The 20,482-nt window shown below is 37.5% G+C and overlaps 1 pseudogene; it reads right to left on the reverse strand.

Moving 5' to 3' along the window:
* Nucleotides 1-16,945: 16,945 nt before the first annotated feature.
* Nucleotides 16,946-18,808, reverse strand: LOC144652230 (uncharacterized; annotated as a pseudogene).
* Nucleotides 18,809-20,482: the final 1,674 nt, after the last annotated feature.

The raw sequence follows: 20,482 nt of genomic DNA on the forward strand, positions 1-20,482 counted from the left end.
AAGCTTGCTAACAAACAGGCAAGAGCATGCAAACTATAAAAAATAATTGCTATTTTCTCAACTAGGAGATGGGTTTTTGCAGCTGGCTAGACTAAAAAGGTGTAATACATGGCAAAATGTTACATCCCTTTGTTGTTGAGTAATAACTAATATAACTGTAAGCGCCTTTTTCATGACTCAACTTTTACTTAACAGTATTGTTTAAAAAGTTTAGCTGTCAGTCTCCGACTTGCACTTTGACAGCTACTGTACTTCAATCTTCATTTAAACAAAATGCATGAGCAATGTTTTACAATTCAACCAAACCATTCTAAATACAAATTTGAAGTAGTGTTCTGAATATATATTTCATCAAATTAAATATGACTAATGCATATCCTGCATTGCTCAGAAGATTATTGAAAAATAAATCATCGAAAAATATTGTTGTGGCAAATGGCATGAATTCCTATTATCATTATCAACAGTCTTCCACTGCCTTTCTAAATAGAGTTGATTGAGCTGTAAACAATGCAAATCACAAGTGAATAGCAGCCATTTCAATACTTAATTGGTCCAGTTAAGTGCTATCCAATATTTTCCATTGTCGCATTTTTTTACAACAATGCAAACACTGGTAAATTACCATGATTTTGGACAATGCCTTAAGCATTCATCACTAGATGGACTGTACTGATTACATTTTTAAACTTCCGGAGCCAGATAACTTTTCCCCTTTATCATGGGTTATCTTTCTGCTTGTGACATGTGGACAATTGGCTGCAGCTTTTGTCGATGACAAGCTGTTTCTTCACTGTTTGCATTGACTTTCGGGGACCAGATAACTGTTGTTGCACTTGATGAGTCTGCGAGAATTGTCTTGATATTTGATTGCGGGTAGCTTTGGGTTGTTTGGAAGTTTCTTCTTACTGTTTTCCCTTCTCTCTTCTACCATATGCTCGTGTGACTTAACTTTACGTCTTTCACTTATTACTTTTGGTGTCCAGCATTTCTTGAGGCAGCTGGTCTCGTGGAACACTTACTTCCTTGTCATACTGTCCCTTTTGGAGGACAAAGATCCTCTTTACTGAAACTTAAGTAGCAGTTTCTTTAATAATGTAGTGGTGAATTTCTGTGAAGAGTGACTGCACTAACGTCATACTTGAAGAGGGCAAGGAAGACTATGGTGAATAAATGAATAAATATCTTTATTAATGTGTCAAGAATGTATAGCTGAGAGGAAAATTACCCACTACTAATTGTGGACGCCTATCTAAAACTTAAAAACTAAAACCCATGTACCATGTTGTTAATAATAGTCATGTTATTAGTAATAACTTAGAATTCTACTTACAGGGTTTTGGTATGTCTTAACACCAGCCTTTTTTACTTCAACAACAATATAGCATCACACGGCTGTTGGAAAAACCCAGCAATAATGATGGGTGAAAGAAACCTTCAAATTCACGATTTGACAGAGTTTGTAGCAAGCTCTTTAAGTTCAGTGTCAAGCTTGTTCATCTAATACAACATGCTTCCTTAACAGTTCTGAAGAAAACGGCTTCTTAGTTCATGTAGTGAACACTATCATACAGCAGGTGCATGCAGTGACTTCGACCGAGAGTTCGTCTTCTGATTCTGATATCGATCTCAATATAACTCCAACAAAGGATAGCACATCAAATTGTATCCAACTGATTACCCAGCCAGAGATAAAGTTGGATTTCTTCAAACCTTAGAAAATGAGTGACCTCGTGCTGTCGGTAGAGGCAAGAAAACTCGCGTGCACCAAGCGATTTTAGCGATTTCTTCTCCTGTCTTTGAGACAATGCTGTCATTTAACCTCAAAGACCGGAAGAACACAAAGGAAATTCCCATTTCAGCCAAGAAAGTGGAAGAGATAGAAGACCTGCTTCAAGCCATATACCCCTACTGCAAACACGCCATTATTCGTCAAAATTGCTGCTCGCTGCTAAAGTTGGTAGGCTTCTTGTTGGGAACGCCTGAATACACATGAACTCACCTTTCTTGATTTCTGTTGTTCATTTGGGCTATTACATCGTTTTGTTTTTTTTTTTTGAGATTTTTTGTCAAAAAAGCCGCCTTACACAACAAAACATTGTGTAACTGTACTGTAACTGTAATCGTTTTCATTCCTAAATATCAGATTATAAGTTCGCATTTTTTAAAAGTAATAACAAATGAAAAATAATAACAAATAAAAGTAGTTCTATAAACAATAAAACAAAAAACAAACATTGAGACACTTTTACTACATTTTCTTTCCAATGTCTGGTTGGTATAATGTTACATCAGCTATCTCACTATTGTCTTACTTCATGAACTGAGCACTGAATAGTCAGTTCCGTGATGTGTATGTATGATCTGACAAACAGACCTATAGGCATTCTGGTTGATACATGAACTTTTAGAGGTTTTCTCTGGATGGAGCTTATAGCTGACAGGAACCAGTTCTCAACGAACAGCAGACCATTTTGATTATCAGGGCTAAAAAAATTATTAGCTTTGTTTACGGGGAAAGCAGCGAAACAAAATTAAGGAAAATATATTTATAATATATAGTTCTCTTCTCTTGTGTTACAATATATTTCGTTCATGCACAACAAATTGAGTATTAACTATTTTTTTGTTCTTCGTAAACCATCGAAAGCCTCGGAAAGCTATAAGTAAAATTGTGCCTTCCACTGTTTCTTGTTCTGTTGTTGTTTACTCTCCACAAAACTCCTAGCATAAAAGTATGTTTTCGAAAAACACAGATGAACTATTTTCATTCCTAAATATCAGATTGTAAGTTCGCATTTTTAAAAAAAAAAAATTTTACATCGCATTTCAGTAAACAGGAAAATCACGTCTACCATCTTCTTTTCTTTTCTTGTTAACGACAAAAAAAAATAGATAAAGAAAAACACAAAGAAGAGCAAAAAAGGAAAAAATAATTACGAGGAGTTTTGAGATTTGAGCCGGCACCCCACGGCCAGCAAACTTCACCGAATACGCACGCTTTATCCGGTTGCGCCATGCAGCCAACCATAACACAAAGGGGAAAAATTTAAATAGTAATCTCAACTTGTTCCGCTTCGGTGCGTTCACTGCGCATGATTCGATAATTTGTTCTCTTTTTTTCTCAGAAACAAAGTGCCAACCAGCCAAAAACATTACAAGGGAATGTTTTACTACTAAATTAAAAAGCACATGCAAAAATTCAAGCATTTTTGAAAGAAAAAATTTTCACCCAAAGAAGGCACTTAGCATAGTTTTGCACCAAGTTAGGTGAAGTTGAATTGGAGACTTGCTGGCTCTTTTAATTGTCTGAGAATCTTTCATAGTTATAAACAGTTGCTCTGCTTGTCTGCTTGTGCAGGAATCACTCTGGCCAGAAACTGCTGTGGGATCTTCAGGCACATTTCTGAAAGGATTCAATTGTACTAGATATGCAATCATTTTATTTTCATCTCTTAAGGAATCTTGAGTGGCATGTTGCACAGAATTAGGATGAATACCAGCAGTGAGGTCAAATTTTTCTTTTACTTCTTTTTGCCATTTGGTCGTTTTACTAACTTTACTGATGACTAGAAGGTTTTATTGGGCCCCATTCATTGCACAACAGACTTGCCCACTGCATTGGAAATTTCTTTTGCCATGTCATCTGCAATGTTATTTCCAGCACCACCTTTCCACTTGTAATAAAATCCCCATTTGAACTCTTCAGATAGGCCTGGTGTTAACAAACACTCAATTTATGCAATGCTAACAAACATCTCCAGTGCATATCTGCTGTATGCACCCATTGATTTGAAGACAGAGAGCAGTATGACAACGTTTTTTTTTACCATCTGCCTCTGCTGCAGTGTCTTTCAGTCGCAGAATGAGGATGGTGAGAAAGATAAAGCAAAGGGCATACTAGTGACGTAATCCTCCTCGTCTCCATCTTTGTTGAATGTTTTTGGAGGGGACACTCATCAAGGAATTTAGCAAAGACATTGTCAAAATATGTTGTGTTGTTCTCCCTGATTTACGGGAAAAGTTGGGTTGAAAATTGTTAATGGATAAAACATCAGCACTTGACAGTCCAAAGAAGCTGAAGGATGCAGAAATTATGTATGCCTTCCCAACACTGAGGAACAGTTATTCACTTCCATCGTACATCCTCAATGTAGCAGCCGAAGGCCTCTTTCCTCTGTAAATAGACAGGATCACGCCATAACCCCCTTCTGTTTAGGATGGTATAGAAGGTCTTGTAAATAACCCTTCCTTTTGGAGTGATTAGTCATCCCTGGTTGACCATAGGCTCACAGTTGGTTCGACAGGTTTTCACTGTTGAGAACACAAATGGCGAATTACGGCAGAATGAGCAGAACCGTGACTGCTGAAATTGATCGCTTTAAGGATCATGACTATTGATCTTAGCGGATATGATTTCGCCGAACAAAACAAAAGAAAGATAACAAAAGTCTAAAGGTTAATTATTGCCATGTTCAGTAAGAAATTCAACTGAGATTGTGGCAATTATACCTGGTAAACCTGGAGTTTTCTTTAACGATCTCGCCAGTGTTTATAGTCAACCAGCCTTACAGCTCTTCAATTAATGACCTGTCAAGTAGGATGGTAACCTGAATTTAAAGAATGTTAATAATTGGTTTTTGAAGAATTTTTTGCAGAGAAAATTGAAAGTATTCTTAACACCTTGGCAATTTCTGAAATGGTGTCCTCTTCCATTTCAGGTAGCAGGATGTTGTCTACATCATCACCATCCAAAGCAACTGGGACTTGGCATCATGAAACTGAGAATGCTGTAAATGAATGTTTACCTCAGTAATTTCATTCGCTCTGTCCGAGATATGAAGGGAATTGAAGTGAATTACTTGTATGTCTTCGGCCTTATTCACCCGTGACAATGCGGTATACAGCAATCTCCCAGTGAATTCCGGTGAGCTATAGACTACTGCTTTCTCCAGCTTTAATCCCTGCGCTTTGTGGACAGTAAAGCCAATGTACGGCTTAAGTGGGATTTGAGTGGGTGATTTATGAAATAAAATATCTGTTGCCTAGCAACACAAGGCAACACAAGAAATGTCACACCACCTTCATTCTCCCCATCTTTTCCAAGAAACGATAAACAGGCATGTTACAGGTGCACCTTTCTTGAAGAAGGCCTCTTTGAGCGCTGCACATTTTAAACCAACAACATCGCCCACTTCTTTGGCTACAAAAAAACACCTCTCGCCTTCCATTTCAAACAAGCAGTCGGCATTGTGAGCTTCTGCTGCTGCATTCGTGAAATAAAGATGGACAGCCCCCTCAGATTCGTTGACTGCTGAGGTTGCCAATGCCGATGTTAAATTTCTCTTAATAAATCCTACTGAATATCCGGAACATATGCCCCTTTTGTTGAAACTCTCCTCACCTTCTGTCAATGACTGTCAGCTGGATAGTGTGAGGAAACAGCATTGAGAATAGCTTTGAGCGAGATACATCATCGCGCCTTCGTCAAAACAGTTTTGCACTGGTTTTAGCTGAAGGAAGTCTTCCACAGCAATAACTTGAATATCTCCAAAGAGAATGTTGTTTCCTCTTACTTCAGCTGTGATGGAGTGAAAAAGTTCAAGAAACCTACCACTTTCCATGGAACATTCATCGCAGACGATCACACCAACTTCTTAAATCCTTCTTGAAACCTTCTCATTTTTACACACTTTTTTTAACTACTTCTCTTAAAGGCCCTTGAGCAGTACCAATTCCCAAGAAGGAGTTGATGGTGACTGGCTTATGATGTCCCAACAGATTGTCTTTAAAAACTTCACACGCGATCCCCGGCGAACAAACAACTTGAAATGATGTAAAGAAAAATGTATAAAAGTTATTGTCCGACTTGTTTGTAGTTCCTGTTGTTGGAAGAAAAGTATTCTGTTTTGGAAGATGTGGGCTTGAATTGTGCTTGGTGAAGTATCTTACAGGTGTCTAGTAAACGTTAATAGTGAATTAATTGTTAAAAGGGAATAGCACAAATTGTTACCAATAGTGATTAATAGTTGCTAAATAGTCATGAGCAGGAACAAGAAGTTAAAATATGTAAGGATAATACAATACTTCACTTTAATCAAAGTTAAAAACATTGCAGTACCCATTCTCGTAACATGCCACCCCCCTCCTTCCAAATAAAAGTTTCTAATTTGGGGCATTTCGAATTTTATGCTCAAACTTAATAATCTACATTATTTGGAAAAATATAACTGAATTTTTAGTTTTTCCACAATCCTTAGTGGGCGTGGTCTTAATATGGATAAATGTTCAATTTTTCGAAATTTTTATTTCACTGGGACAAGTAAAAAGTAGAAATGAAACATCTTGACGTTCACACAAGTATTTTGCATTACATGGAAGCTAATATTTCCTCATTCAGATCAACTGGTACTTTAAAAACTGACTTTCTCCCCTCTTTAGAACAAGGGTCAAATAAGATGTTCCTTGCAGTCACTGCCTGAACAATTGGGACTTTTCGCTCAACAATTTTGTGAGTCATGTCAATTAGGTTGTCCCGGAGAAAGAAGTGCCCTCTATGTACTTCCTGTCCTGCAGTGTAAACACTGCTATAATCATCTGTGGTGTTATCTGTCAGTTCTATCACTCCGTTACTGTTCACTTTCAGTAGACAAAAGTGACATGCAAAGTACTCAGACCGTGTTTCATCTTGAGACCTGCAGGTGTATTCCTCTGAATAGCCATAGATAGTGGCTGCATGGTCCAGTGGTAAATGCCCAAACAGACTTTTGAATTGATCTTTTTGCCACTTACGCTGGACATCCTCCATTTTGACATTCTGTCTTCTACTTATGTTGTCGGCAAAGACCCTGTCTATGGCTTCTTTCTTTTCTTTGGTGGCGGCGTTGGCGGAACTATCTGGCTGCTCAACAAGGAAACTGAGCAGTCTGACGTTGGCAGTATGGATGAAGCAGCATCTTTTGTAATTTGTTGATCAGAGGTTCCTGATGGCCCTGGAGGAGAGGTTTCACGAGAGTCACTGTCAGCGGCACCTTTCTTGAGTTTTTGTTTCTTGTCCAGGTGTTATGTTTGAAGCAGCATCTTTTGAAATTTGTTGATCAGAAGTTCCTGATGGCCCTGGAGGAGAGGTTTCAGGAGAGTCTCTGTCAGCGTCACCTTTCTTGAGTTTTTCTTGTTGTACAGACGTCACTCCGGCTATAACTTTGACTGCTTTGGCACTTAACTTGGTGAGATTGCTCCTGACGTAAGATCTTTCTGCTGTGATTTCTGAGTGCGCCATGACCCTTCTCACCAGCTTCGCCTCCGCAGGGGTCGCCTTCTCCTTGGTTTTCTTGGACACTAACTTCCTCCAATCCACTGAGGCTAGTCGGTCTCCCAACCGCAACCCTGATTTCTCGCAAAACTGCGATAGCCTCCTACCGATAGTCCCTTCGCGGAATCCCGTACCCTCGCAGGTGACAAAAAGCTTGGTTTCCTCTTTAAGAGCGATATGTGAGCGTATTTGCCATAAATCCCTGCATGTCGGGAAGCATTGCCAGTATGGCGGGTCCCTCTTTCGCACGTTTGTGCTTTGCCACTTAGATCACTTTAATGCCTTCATGGGATTTGGCTGAATCGTAGTCTGCTACTTTAGCGTTGTTGAGCGGCCCAGGCCTTGTCGCACAGTCAATAGCAAAGCGTGTTAGCAGGTAATCGCAAGCCGTTGTAAACTCAGACTGCTTAAGGGTCCTTCGCCTGCCATAAGATCTTTTCTCCTTCCAAATAATGCTTGCTAGTTTTTAACTTTAGTACCTCTTCCACTGTAAGAATGCCTTCTGTTTCGTCCATAAAGCGTTGATTTTGCACATCTTGTGTTTGACTATCCACATTGGAGCACCAGCCTTTAATCTCTGGTAGTACAGTGGCAAAGGTTTGCTGATTGTTATTTTGATTTCCTAAGCGAAGGAATAGTTCCAACGCTGTGGCATGCCATTTATGACATTAAAACCAAAAAGTTTCGGAACTCTATAGGTTTTAACATTTCGGCTTTTACTGTTCATGTAAGTAACGGATATGAAAACTGCAGAAACAATGATTCGAATTAACTGCCGAGTGAACAGCCAAACATGTACATAAGCACCTGAAAGGTCTGAACAAACAGACCGAGCAGACGAAGGTCGAAAGTGCAGAAAACCATCCATAAAACTGACTGACTAGAGAGTTTACAGACTAGATGGTAAAGAAAGTCCTAATAGTTATGTTTGCGTAAGTAACAGACTCAATGACTGGCTATGGTGGTTTACTTAGTAGTGATCTGTTGTCTTTATTTAAATTTATCGCTTAGATAAATTACTATTTTAATTTAATTAAGGAATTTATAATAGTGAGCTCACTAATATGGGTTTTTTTTGGATCGGAGTAGATTGTCATGAAAGCTCAGAAAGTCTGCCATTCTTGTCAGGGGCACAGTGACAGACCCTTTAGAGAGAGAATGAATTCGCGAACTGCAAAGCTAGAAAACAGGATAACATTGATCTCTTTTTCCGTATTGTAACATACCGTTAACTAAAAACCAAATCAGGGTAATTCTCTCTAAAACCACGTTTCAAACTGTGGTACCACAGCTGGCCCTACGTGGCTAAGCTAACTGTTTTCAATCTATACCGATGAAACGTTTACAAAAAGTTTAAAACCGTCAAAATTCTAATGACCTAAGTTAGGAAAGTTCGTTGAATGTGATTTTTGAATGGAAACAGACAAAGGATTAATAATCACAGATGCTTGAAATACTTCTGCGACACAACCTTGCGAAATAAGCTCATTAAAAGCAGATTCAACAAAGGGTGATTCATCCAAAGCCGAATTATTATTCTTAGCCACAAAGGGCGTCACAATATGTAAAAGTTGTAGCTTGTAACCAAACTCAATCACGTCCAGAATAAATTTAGGTGTGCAGATGTCCTTCCAGAATTTTAAAGCTCTACAGAGTCTTCCCTTGACAGATACGTGATCATCACGAAAGAAAAATAGAGAAAATGAGTAGGCCTAAAGAGAGAAAGAAGATATGTATAATAATCAACTATGGGGATATATTTGGCAATAAAAAGCCATATCCTTACCACATCTCCACGGTGTGGCACTCGTCTACCACAATAAGCGAAACACCTTTGTGAAGAGCAGCATCTTCATCCTTCAAAATATTCTGGAACTGTGTGTTCAAGAAGTCTTTCGCTGCTCCAAAAACTAATGTGTACTTTCCCTCGGCTATTGATTGAAGCACATCGTCAGGTATTGTTAAAATAACTGAGGGAATCCCGAGCTTTCTCATCTCTTCGATTTGATCGTTCATTATGCTTTTTAGCGGCGAAACAACAAGAACAATAACATTCTCATCTTCTTGCAAGTGTTTCGCCGTAGCATACAATTGATAGATGAGGATTTTCCCGAAGCCAGTCGGCAGAATTCCGACAACGTCTTTCGAAGAAAGAAGGTGGCGAACGGCCTCTTTCTGCTTGTCTTTGAGAGACAAAACGCTTTGAAATTTTCTTCAACGAGCGCAGCAATAATTCATCCATCACAAATAGAAATCAGAGCAGCACAGCATGTCAGGAGTGATGACAACTCGAGCAAACCGCAAGACGCGCCTGCAAGCCATCATGATCGGCTGTTGTCAAGGCGATGGCACTTTTGCCGCCTCTCAGCCAATGGGAATTTTTCATTTCTGGAGAAACGAGAAATTCAATATAATAATAATAATAACAACACTAATACACAATAGCTGGATTTTTTTTACTTTTTACAACATTTTTAATGTTGACAAACATTTTAGCCTGTACATGAACACAGTAAACAATGCAACTAGCATTTCGATACAAGCAAACACAGCTGTCAATACAATGTTCATAACTTATAATTCCACTTGCCAGTCTCTAACACTGCTTGAAAAGGTGCATGTCGTGGTCCGGAAATCAGACGATTTGGACCCGTATTTTTTAGGAATACGGGCGTACTAGGAGGTGTCGTGGTTCATGACACGGGACGTGTCCACCGCGTGTCAGGAATCATATTTTCTCGAATCAGACTTTTTCCGTGGCAAGGAAAATCCAATGTCCAGACACGTTGATGAAACGCGGCGTGTCACCGCTCAGAAATCCGCTTATTCTTCCAGATTTGCCGAGAATAATGGCGTGCCACGTACGATCACACAACCTTTTTTCACATTGAGAATTTCTTTTTGCTTTGATATTTGACCAAAACGCCAGGTACGAGATGTGTCATTTTAGTACCCGGTACCGGACATTCTACGCTATGACAAGTATCACTACGAATCGCAGGCCCGAAATTGCACGGTACGCTACGTACCAAAAAATTTAGGTTCATTGAAATTGCCCGGTATGCTACGTACCAAAGAATTTTGGTTCATTGAAATTCCACGGTTTGCTTCGTACCAAAGAATTTCGGTTTACTGAAATTGCACGGCATAAGGCAGTCGCCGAAATTTCTTGTGCGTGAATTTTCATAGAACATGAAAAGGCACTGCATATGATGTTTTCCTCCCCTTTGACCGATGTACACATGCTAGCAAAACAAAGGAAAACTATTGTCATTCAATATAACACCTTTTATTTGATAAGAAAAACTCCAATGAAACAAAATCTCCAATAAATCGGGATAATACGACATCAACTTCAAACGTTTGTTTCATTCTCAATAAGCAACCTGAAAAGTTTTTATATTATTTTACTATATAACAACCTTTCTTAAAGAAATCTTGTCACACGTAAGTGAGAAATAATAAATAACTATAGTATTCTCAATACTATCATCAACATTATTAAATGTTCACTCTATTTTGAAAGCTGTGACTAATAACGTTTTCTAAAATATCTTAACAACAAATTTAATTTAAACCTTTCACTTATATAAATTCTGTGAATAGAAATTGAGCATAAGATTGACAGAAACCTTGCCACCATGCAATAATTTTGATAAAGAATACTTAAAACATTTACAAAATGGGTCCAATCTTATAAATAAACAAACAGAAACAATTTTTTTAATAATTAAGATGTATAATTATAATTATGTATGAAATGCATAAAAAATCTTTAATACCATATTTACATGCTAAAAAGTTGGATTTAGTTAAATTAATTAAAGAAATTAAAAAAAAAACAGTGTAACCTAGTCTCTAGGAACTCGGATATGCTTGGTTTTAGGGCGAGCAACTGGGCTATCTAAAACGCCAGTTTTATTATCAGTTAAGGCAATATGACTGTTGTCATCTAAATCGGTGTCATATCCTAGTGAAGACCGAGGTGACTGTACCGGAGAAAGTGGCTGTGGAGAAGGAGATCTCCTCTGGTCCTCCTGTCTCTCAGCCGGTCAATGCCCACTGAGGGGAAGATGGCGGCGGACGAGAACATGGCTCTCCACTGACCCTTGGATTTTTGGGGTGTAAAGAAGACTTGGAATCATTTTTTTGCTGCAGTCTTTTTAAAATCAGTGACAGTCATTGACTACGCCAGGGTGGGGACCTCACAACCCATGAACCTTCGTGATTATCTTCCCCATCCTCCTTGTCACTCGTGAACCAAGGGTCCAGTTGCTTTAACATCTCCCTGTCTTGGCCAGTGGCAATTTTCATTTCGCACAATGACATCGAAGACCACTGTAAGAACCTTCAGATGTTCTTAAAAATTTAGGATCGAAACTAACCAATGAAAAGGAAGAAGGGTTTCCTGAGAGGTCAGCATCTATTTGCAACGTTGCTGAGTTTTCAAATTTTGTTGTAAACTTATTGTTTCAATTCTTAAACGTGATTGGTCCGCTAACGAAAAAGGTCGCCATCCATTGTTATCAATTATCGCTGCGATTGGTTAACTTTGTTCAAACTGTCCCGGTTCGAGTATTTGCACTGTAACTAATATTCTTACTTTCATTATTGATGTCAGTATAGTTTTAACTGATCTTTTTTTCTTTACGTTTTTCTTTATGTTTTGCCACTCTGTTACTTAAAATGTTTAAAAAAGTTTATTAACTGTTTGAAAATTCATTGAAGTAAAAAACTAAGCACCTTACCACCAACTAAGCATCCACATCGCTTATTTAATTCACTCTCGAGCGTCATGTGAGTGCCCGCGTTTCACAACTACAGCGCATTGTCCAGCATGACAGCATATCATTAGCAATTGTCAATTTCAGGATCAGTTTTGCCCTTGACCAGCCTTTCATTTTCTAGATGCTTCTGACGTTTGAACTGAATAAGCAACACCCAAAACTTTAAATGGGAGAATGTGACGTGTAGGATCTTCATTATCATCACCATCATCAAAATCATCATCTGAGTCATTTTTTAACCCAGGTCAGGTTCTATGACTTTGAGTTTCATTTCAGACTGATTCATAGTCATACGGTGTCCATTTCCAAAAAACTTGATGTTGCTTTCCTTCAACGACAATTTCACAATATAAGGTGCAGCAAATGTCCACCGGGCATGTGGCACGACCTGAATTCCGAGAGATCAGGATCTGTTGTTGTGTGCCATCAATTTATGCATCAACATGCTGGAATTCTCTACAGAAAGAACAGAAAAACAAGGAGGGTCCAAGAAAACCATTCACTTCATATCTTCTCAAAATGAACGTTTACTTTTGTTAGTTGTGTCTTTACATAACCTGACAAAAAGGCCAAGCAGAAATAGAATATTAATATTATTTTAAATAACTAAACAAGTCTCATCACCCAATGGCCAATACTGTCTATGAGAAAGAATCTTGGTAGTTCTATTTATACCTAATCATACCTTTTCGGTACACTTTGGTAGCATATCATGCAAGTTTGGTAAAGTCATGGTTTGTATTTTGGCAAGATGCAATACCCATGGCGAGACCAAACGAGCCTGATATGCAGCCGAATCGCACCAAAAAGGGTACAATTACCGGTAGGTATTCACCTTATCCAAATTCAGCCAAAAATCCGGTTATATTTATTGCTCTATTTAATTGAAGCCATGCTGGAATAAATACGGTCAGCAATTCTCATATTTGATTTGATAGGAATATTGTGATACTGTACAATTGGTTTAATGTTTGCCAGTTTGGCTTTATTGTCACTTAAAAACAAAACAGGCATTTATGTTGTTGAACAATTTCCTTAATGATTTCTTGGTTATTTGGATGAATGGTATTGTAGAGAGTAACACAAGGATTACTTATGATTGCAGGATGCTTTGTTTTGCTTTAATTTGTTCAAACATTAATAGATACAAACTCTCCTTTTCCAAAAGTAGTGGTTTTAGCCCAACAAAAGTTGCTTTGCCATTATTCCATAACCCATTCTGGGCAAACCAACCTTTTTTAAAGTGTTTTTAGTAGAATACACCTCGCACCACTGGTGATGTGATGTGATGTGATTACCAGACAATCTGACAATGTGCCTTTGTTAATTATTCATTTGTTTCTTTATAGGAGGCACTGTGTTTAGATGTTAAACTTGTGCGAGTCAAAAGCTTAGATTTGTGCTTTCCACCTTGACAGTGACAAGGGATAAAACAAGCACATAAAGTTTACCTGGTTTTGCAATATAGCAACATTAGATGACATCATAGTCAAAAGTCACTGTGGTTCTTCAGAACATTTGCCATCCATGATCATGTCAGTCCACAGTTTAAGGTGTTTTATTCCGTATCATCAAAGTAACCCTTTGCTCTCCAGATCTCGCACCAAGTTTACATGTGTTTCATTTGCGCAAACATTATGCTCCTGTGTTTTCTCTCCACGTTGCATATCCAGTTTTCTTCTTCTCTTGTTTGCATTACTGATGTCAACTAACATAAAATAATATTTTTATTTCATAGCATTTAAATAGTCCAAAATAACATTATTGTGTTTGACAAGTCTTTGCTTTGACTAAGCCTGAATGAAATGACATTGTTGACCCTGATGTGTGTACAGTAAACTCTCTCGAAATTCATATTTTTCCTCACAGAGATGACAAGAATGTAACAACAGAGCATAGCTGTAAAATTAAAAATACCAACCATCAACACTTTTTCATTCCATAATTAATTTTTAACTTTATTGAATCAATGGAACGCGATTTTCAAAGTTTTAACCAATAGCCGATAAAGGGTAAGGTCACCACCCCATTGAGACCTGCTCCTCACGAGCAGCTGAGAAATTGGCATGCAACATAACTTAAAAGTTCCATGCACATACCAGTTTTTCGCCTGGACTAGCTGGTGGATTTGCTGGTTTATAGTAAAAATTGGCTGCAGGCGTCTGCCTTCAGGAAGCCGCTGGGGATGTTTTCCTCTGAAAGCTTGCAGTCCATGTTGATAGGGTCTTTGGGCCTCATCTGCTGTCTCACGCAGTTTGCGGCTCTAGCCATATTCGCAGCGATGGAAAGGGATTCTCGTCCGCCTGCTCATCCAGTGACGCTTCTTTGACAATTTCCGAGACTTTGCATCGATACTTTTCAGCGCACAGTGCACTGCCAGTCAATGGTTCCGTTAGGCTGTCTTTTTCTCATATTGAAGAGTAACCCCTGTTGGTCACCAGCTTCATCTTACCCTGTATGATCCAGCCGCTAAACATTGGCTTGTTTTTCATGATTTGGTCTTCAAAATAGATGTTCTTGTTCCTTTGTAGATTATACACATGTCCATACCAGTGTAAGCGGTACCCTTCAAGTGACTTGTACACCTTCAGTGATTCATGGTCATATCCTTTCTTGTTAATTAACCCTTTGACGCCAAATGTACAATATATCATATGACAGCCTTCCCTTCGTTATATTTTCTGCCCCAATGTTGATTTTATAATTTGTGTGCAGGTTTGTGAGTTTTTTTTCGAAAAATTCTGTTTATCGCTAAGCAGGAAAATTTAAAGGGCCTTTGACAATTGAATCAGAGACTTGTTGGCTCTTTTAATCATCTAAGGATCTTTTGCATAATTATAAACAAACTGAAATTTCGGTGGAAATGTTAAACGATGGACGAGTGTCTTTTACACTAACGTTGAAAATGCAGTTCTAAACAACGGGTTTGCGACAAATTGGTTCAAGCCAACAAGGGGAGTAAGACAAGGCTGCCCCCTATCACCATATCTTTTTATTTTAAGCGCAGAAATTTTATCTAGTAAAATTCGCCAAAATAAGCTTGTTAAAGGAATAAATATTTACGGCAACGAAGTTAAAGTGAATCAATTTGCAGACGACACTAATCTCTTTTGTGCAGATTTAAAATCTGTTGAGGAAGCCCTATTTCCGGTTTAAAACTCAATGTCAAAAAGACCAAAGCACTGTGGTTGGGCAAATGGCGGAACAACAAAACAACTCCGTTACAGCTGTCATGGCCACGAGATCCAGTCAAAATCCTGAGAATATACTTTTCTTATGCTGAAAAAGCCAATGACAACTATAATTTTGACTTAAAAGTTCGAAAACTTCAGACTCATTTAGATATGTGGAGTCCAAGGGGTCTTACCTTATTTGGGAAAGTGTTGATTGTAAAATGTTTATGATTGTCACAAATTCTATACTCAGCATCTAACATCAGTGTGCCCAAGGATACCACCCAAATTTTCAAAAAGAAACTTTTCAGTTTTCTTTGGAACAAAAAAAGAGATAAAATTAAAAGAGAGAGCTTATATCAAGACTATGAGAAAGGGGGACTTCGCATGCCCGACCTCGATTTAATGATAAAGGCTATGTGTCTGGCATGGATTCCACGTCTGTTGAAACAAGGAAATTTCAACTGGAAATCTGTACCCGACTTTTTCCTGAGAAAGCTAGGTGGACTGAACTTCTTATTACGATGTAATTATGATGTATCTCTGCTAAATTCAAAACTACCAACTTTTTATAAGGACATGCTATTCTTCTTCGACGAGCTTAAAACTCTTTATAAATATGATCTGGGGCAAATGGCCTTATTTAACAAAACATTTTTTATCAACGAATGGTTCTCAAAAGGGATTATCTCCATCGGTGACCTGTTAGATGAACAAGGCCAGCTGCTCTCATATAAAGCATTTAAAACGAAATACAAATGTAAAACTAACTTTTTAATTTACTATCAAGTTGCTAGTGCAATTCCAAACAGTTTGCTGTCTAGGACAAGGAACAATTACCTACAATCTTTTCCTAAGAATACCTTTTTGGAAACTGACAACTCAATTTTTGAACTTGATGATTCAACTAAGGTAAATTTTGAAACAGCCAAAGTAAAGGATTTTAACAGGTTTTTGAATACGAAAGTTCATAATTGTTCACATACTGGACCGATGAAATGGGGTAAATCCTTGCCAATAAAGGCAGAATAGTGGGAAAGAATTTTCAGATCACTTAAACAGGTTTCCAAAGAAAACAAGCTGAGAGAATTCCAATTGAAATTTCTGCATCGAGTTGTTGTTACTAAAAAAGAACTCTGCAATTTTGGTATTAAAGACGACAGTGAGTGTTTATATTGTGGAGAACCAGATTCGATAGAACACACCTTCTCAAATTGTCATTTTACTAAAGACTTCTTGTCAAAAGTGGTGCAATGGTTTAATAACTGCAATCAGTCTATCTTCATGCCGTCAGTTCAGGAATATTTATTTGGGGTTACTTCCAACCTACCTAATAAGAAGCTAGTGAAAAAACTTAATTTTACCTTGCTATATGCCCGCTATTTTATTTATACGATTAAGTTGCATAATAAGTCTCTCCTTATCACAGATTTTGCAAGTAGAAGTAGTACATGCTAGAAAACTTAGGTTAAAAATTGTATACGGAGTATCCATACTCCTTCTCAGTTTTTTTTTTCTCTTCTCTTTAATTCTCCACTGTAATATATTATTACGTAGTTTTACCATTAATTGCATTGTAATATAACTATATATGTGTGACTATCAATAAAAAATAAATAAAAATGAAAAAATAAATAAATAAACAAACTGATATGCTTGTCTGCTTCTGCTTGTCACTCAAGCCAGAAGTTGTTTTGGGGTCTTCCAGGCACATTTCTAAAAGGATCCAATTGTACCAGATTTGCAATCATTTCCTTTGTATCTTTTAAGGAATCTCTCGTGACATGTTGCACAGAATTAGGATGAATACCAGCAGTCAAGTCAAATTGTTCCTTTATTTCTTTGTTGCCATTTGTTGATTTACCAACTTAACTGATGGTCTGGAAGATTTTATTGGATCCCATTCTTTGCACAACAGACTTGCTCACTGCATTGGAAATTTCTTTGGCCAGGTCATCTTCAATGTTATTTCCAGCACCACCTTTCCAGTTGCAAAAGAAACCCCATTTGATCTCTTTAGACGGGCGTGGTGTTAACAAACACTCAATTTGTGCAATGCTTACAAACATTGCCAGTGCATATTTGCTGTATGCGCCCATTGATTTGAAAACAGAGCAGTAATTTTTGATTGACAAGGTTTTTTTCACCGTCTGCTGCAGTGTTTTTAGTTGCAAAATGAGGATGTTGAAAAAGAAAAATAAAGGGCATAATTAGTCACATGATCTTCCTTGTCTCCATTCATGTTGAAATTTTTAATAATAATAATAATAATACTTTACGGCTATGTTGTATTTCTAAAAATTAAGACTACTAAAAAACCCTTAAAATGATTGAATACTAAAATGCAAAAACATTTTTGAAGGACAATACACTTCAATAAATTAAGCTAAGACATCATCAAAATGTTTTGTCTTGTTCTGCCTGATTCACGGGAAAAGTTGGGTGGAAACTTGTTAATGGAGGAACATCGACACTTGCTATTCCACAGAAGCTGAGGGCTGCAGTAACTATGTATGGCCTCCCAACACTGTAGAACAGTTCTTCACTTCCTTCATATGAATGGAGGACTTTGGCTGGGGAAGCATTTCGGCTGTTAAAAGTCTCTCTAAAATATTTAAGAGTTCCAACTTGATTCACTGATTCTGCTTTTTGGAGGAAAGAATAAAAAATTGAAGCAATGATGCTTAGTGTGCCACATGACTGGTTTAAAGGGGGGGGGGGGCAGTGTTCAACGATCAGATGGTGTATGAGATCCTGAGAGTAAATCTTTGGCTCCAGCAAATCTTACTCTTGTCAGCTGGTCGCCAGCAAAAGCTATCTTCATTGCCCTTGTGGGATCATCTGCAAAATCCTAGGTGGGATCATCTGCAAATCGAGGTGTTTAAATAGCAGGTGAAACACTGTCTCGAGTGTTCGATATATTTTCTCAATCGAAACAAAAACTAAGGAGAAAACGGAAAAATAAAATCGTAAAAATCTATGCTAATAAAGATCGGGTATCCAAACCACTGTCATGGTAATGATTTTCTTTGTTTTAACTTGAGGAATTACTAATGAGTTTGAGAAGGAATTCAACATCAACTTTTCCCACGAGCACCTTTGCACAGTTTATGTACAATTTCCACTCAGTAAAATTTAATGAAAATGCTGATGTACAAAAAGTTTCAATGTTCCCCTTTGGATGAACAGTAAGCAGATGCGAGACCCTATGTTCAATTTGTTTGGATGCAAAATAAATGGAGATCTTGATTCTGCACATCTTTTCTCATGTGGGCCTTTAGTACCTTCATGTCCAAGTTATCTGAAGTGCCACGGAAACCTGAGCCAGACTTGACTTTCTGAACAACTTTATCAGCAAAGTGTCCACCAAGTAGTTTCAGAAGGGACTTCCATGGTAGAGACGTACACCAAGTTTGTTCAATCGCTCCTGAAGCTGGTTTAGTAATTCCCTTCCCTGCCTCCTCTTCACAGGATTTAAATGCCTTTTTAGACAGCCATGGAATATATAAGGTAGTGAGAAACACATTCATCCCCATGGCTCTTATTCTGGCATAAACAGATGCTTTTACATCACAAAAACAAAAACAAACAATAAGGATATCATTTCAAAATGACAAATTTTGGCAAGCAGCATCCGCCGCCACGAAAGTATATTTTTCTTTTGTATACTTTTCGATACTGCACTGTTTCCTGTGTATTATTAAAGGTCATGGATTAGGTAAAATTAAGAACCTTAAAGCGATAATAATTTTAATATTGAAGCAAGTAAGTAAGTTGCTTTTATTTAAACACAATAAAATTAAAAGCTTACAAGCTTGTGGGGTGGTGTACCTATAAGTATATAAAAGATAAAAATATTTACAATTATTTAAGCTCTTTACAATTAAATTTAATTTTAAACTAGTAGAAATCAAAAATAATTTACAATTATAAAGTTATCTACATTTGAATTTAATTTAAAAACTAGTACTAAAAGTAAGTAAAATCTCTCTGTTTAAAATTTATGGTTAACAAAAACTTTAAAGGTAAAATTGATAAAAACATCCAAAGTTTTAAACATGTGGACGAGATCCTTTCGGCGTGTCACATATGCCAAATCCTTATGTTTTGTTGAGAGCGTGGTCAAAATGGAAAATTTTTATGAGCAGCATCTGTTGTTGTCAAATTATATTTTTCTTTGTTTACATTTTGATACTGCACTAAACTTGGTTCCTGTGCATTAATTAATTAAGGTCACAGACTGGAAAATTGCGGGAAAAAAAGCCTGTAATCAATAAACAAGAAAAAAATCTTGATCAAAATAAACAAATTTTACGAGCGGCATACACCGTCTCCTAACATTATTTGCATGTTTGTCAATTGGTTTCTTTTATGCGTGTGAAAAGTTTGTCAAAAGAGTTGGATTTCCTTAAGGGCCGTGGAAAAATTCAACAGGAAATAAAAGCACTAAAACAAAAAAGATTACAAACCTGTTGCCACCTTTGTATTAATGGCCCATGTTGGGCATCCCATGCTCTTTTTCTCTGGACTGCCATGTGTTCAGCCGGTCTTGATGGCATTTTCCTTTAAGCAATTGGTGCACTGTATGTACAATATCGAACCCAAACCTTAAGTCGTTTTCTCAACGATATTTACTAAATTTAAAACTTCCTTGCACTCTGAACAACCTTCTGCAACTGGTCTGCTATAACTCCTAGTTCTACAATCCTCCTACCATTTCTCCAGCTCCATTTGCACTCAACATTTTTTGACTGCTCATCCTCCGCAGCTACCGGAATTGTTGGCGCACTGACATGTCTATGCTGTTTTCCTGTCATTTAAACAAGCAAATTGCCCATTCCTTTTCCTTTTCCGCCCTTAACTAAACGCCCTGGGCATTAAAGAAAAAAAAAAATGAAAAAAAAGTATGACAAGAACACAATCTTTGGAGGACCAATTGAAATTAATTTACCATCTGTTTACAATAACTTTCACTGCAGCTTTTCTTTTTTAAGTGTCAATGAGGGTATTTAGCAGTAGTTATTTCTAATTACAATGGAAGACTATCTGGCCACGAGAAGTTGCATAGGCCATTTCCCAATAAAAAAAATGCGCAACTTCAAAATGAGTCCTAGAGCAAAAACGAATTCTATATTCATAACAATATCAAAGACTTTGCACTTACATTTCCCTAACAACAAGCTTGGGGCAATGGGAAATAACCTATTGCA

Source organism: Oculina patagonica, chromosome 4, assembly GCF_052425735.1.
Source record: "Oculina patagonica isolate OP01 chromosome 4, crgOcupat, whole genome shotgun sequence".
NCBI lineage: Eukaryota > Metazoa > Cnidaria > Anthozoa > Scleractinia > Oculinidae > Oculina > Oculina patagonica.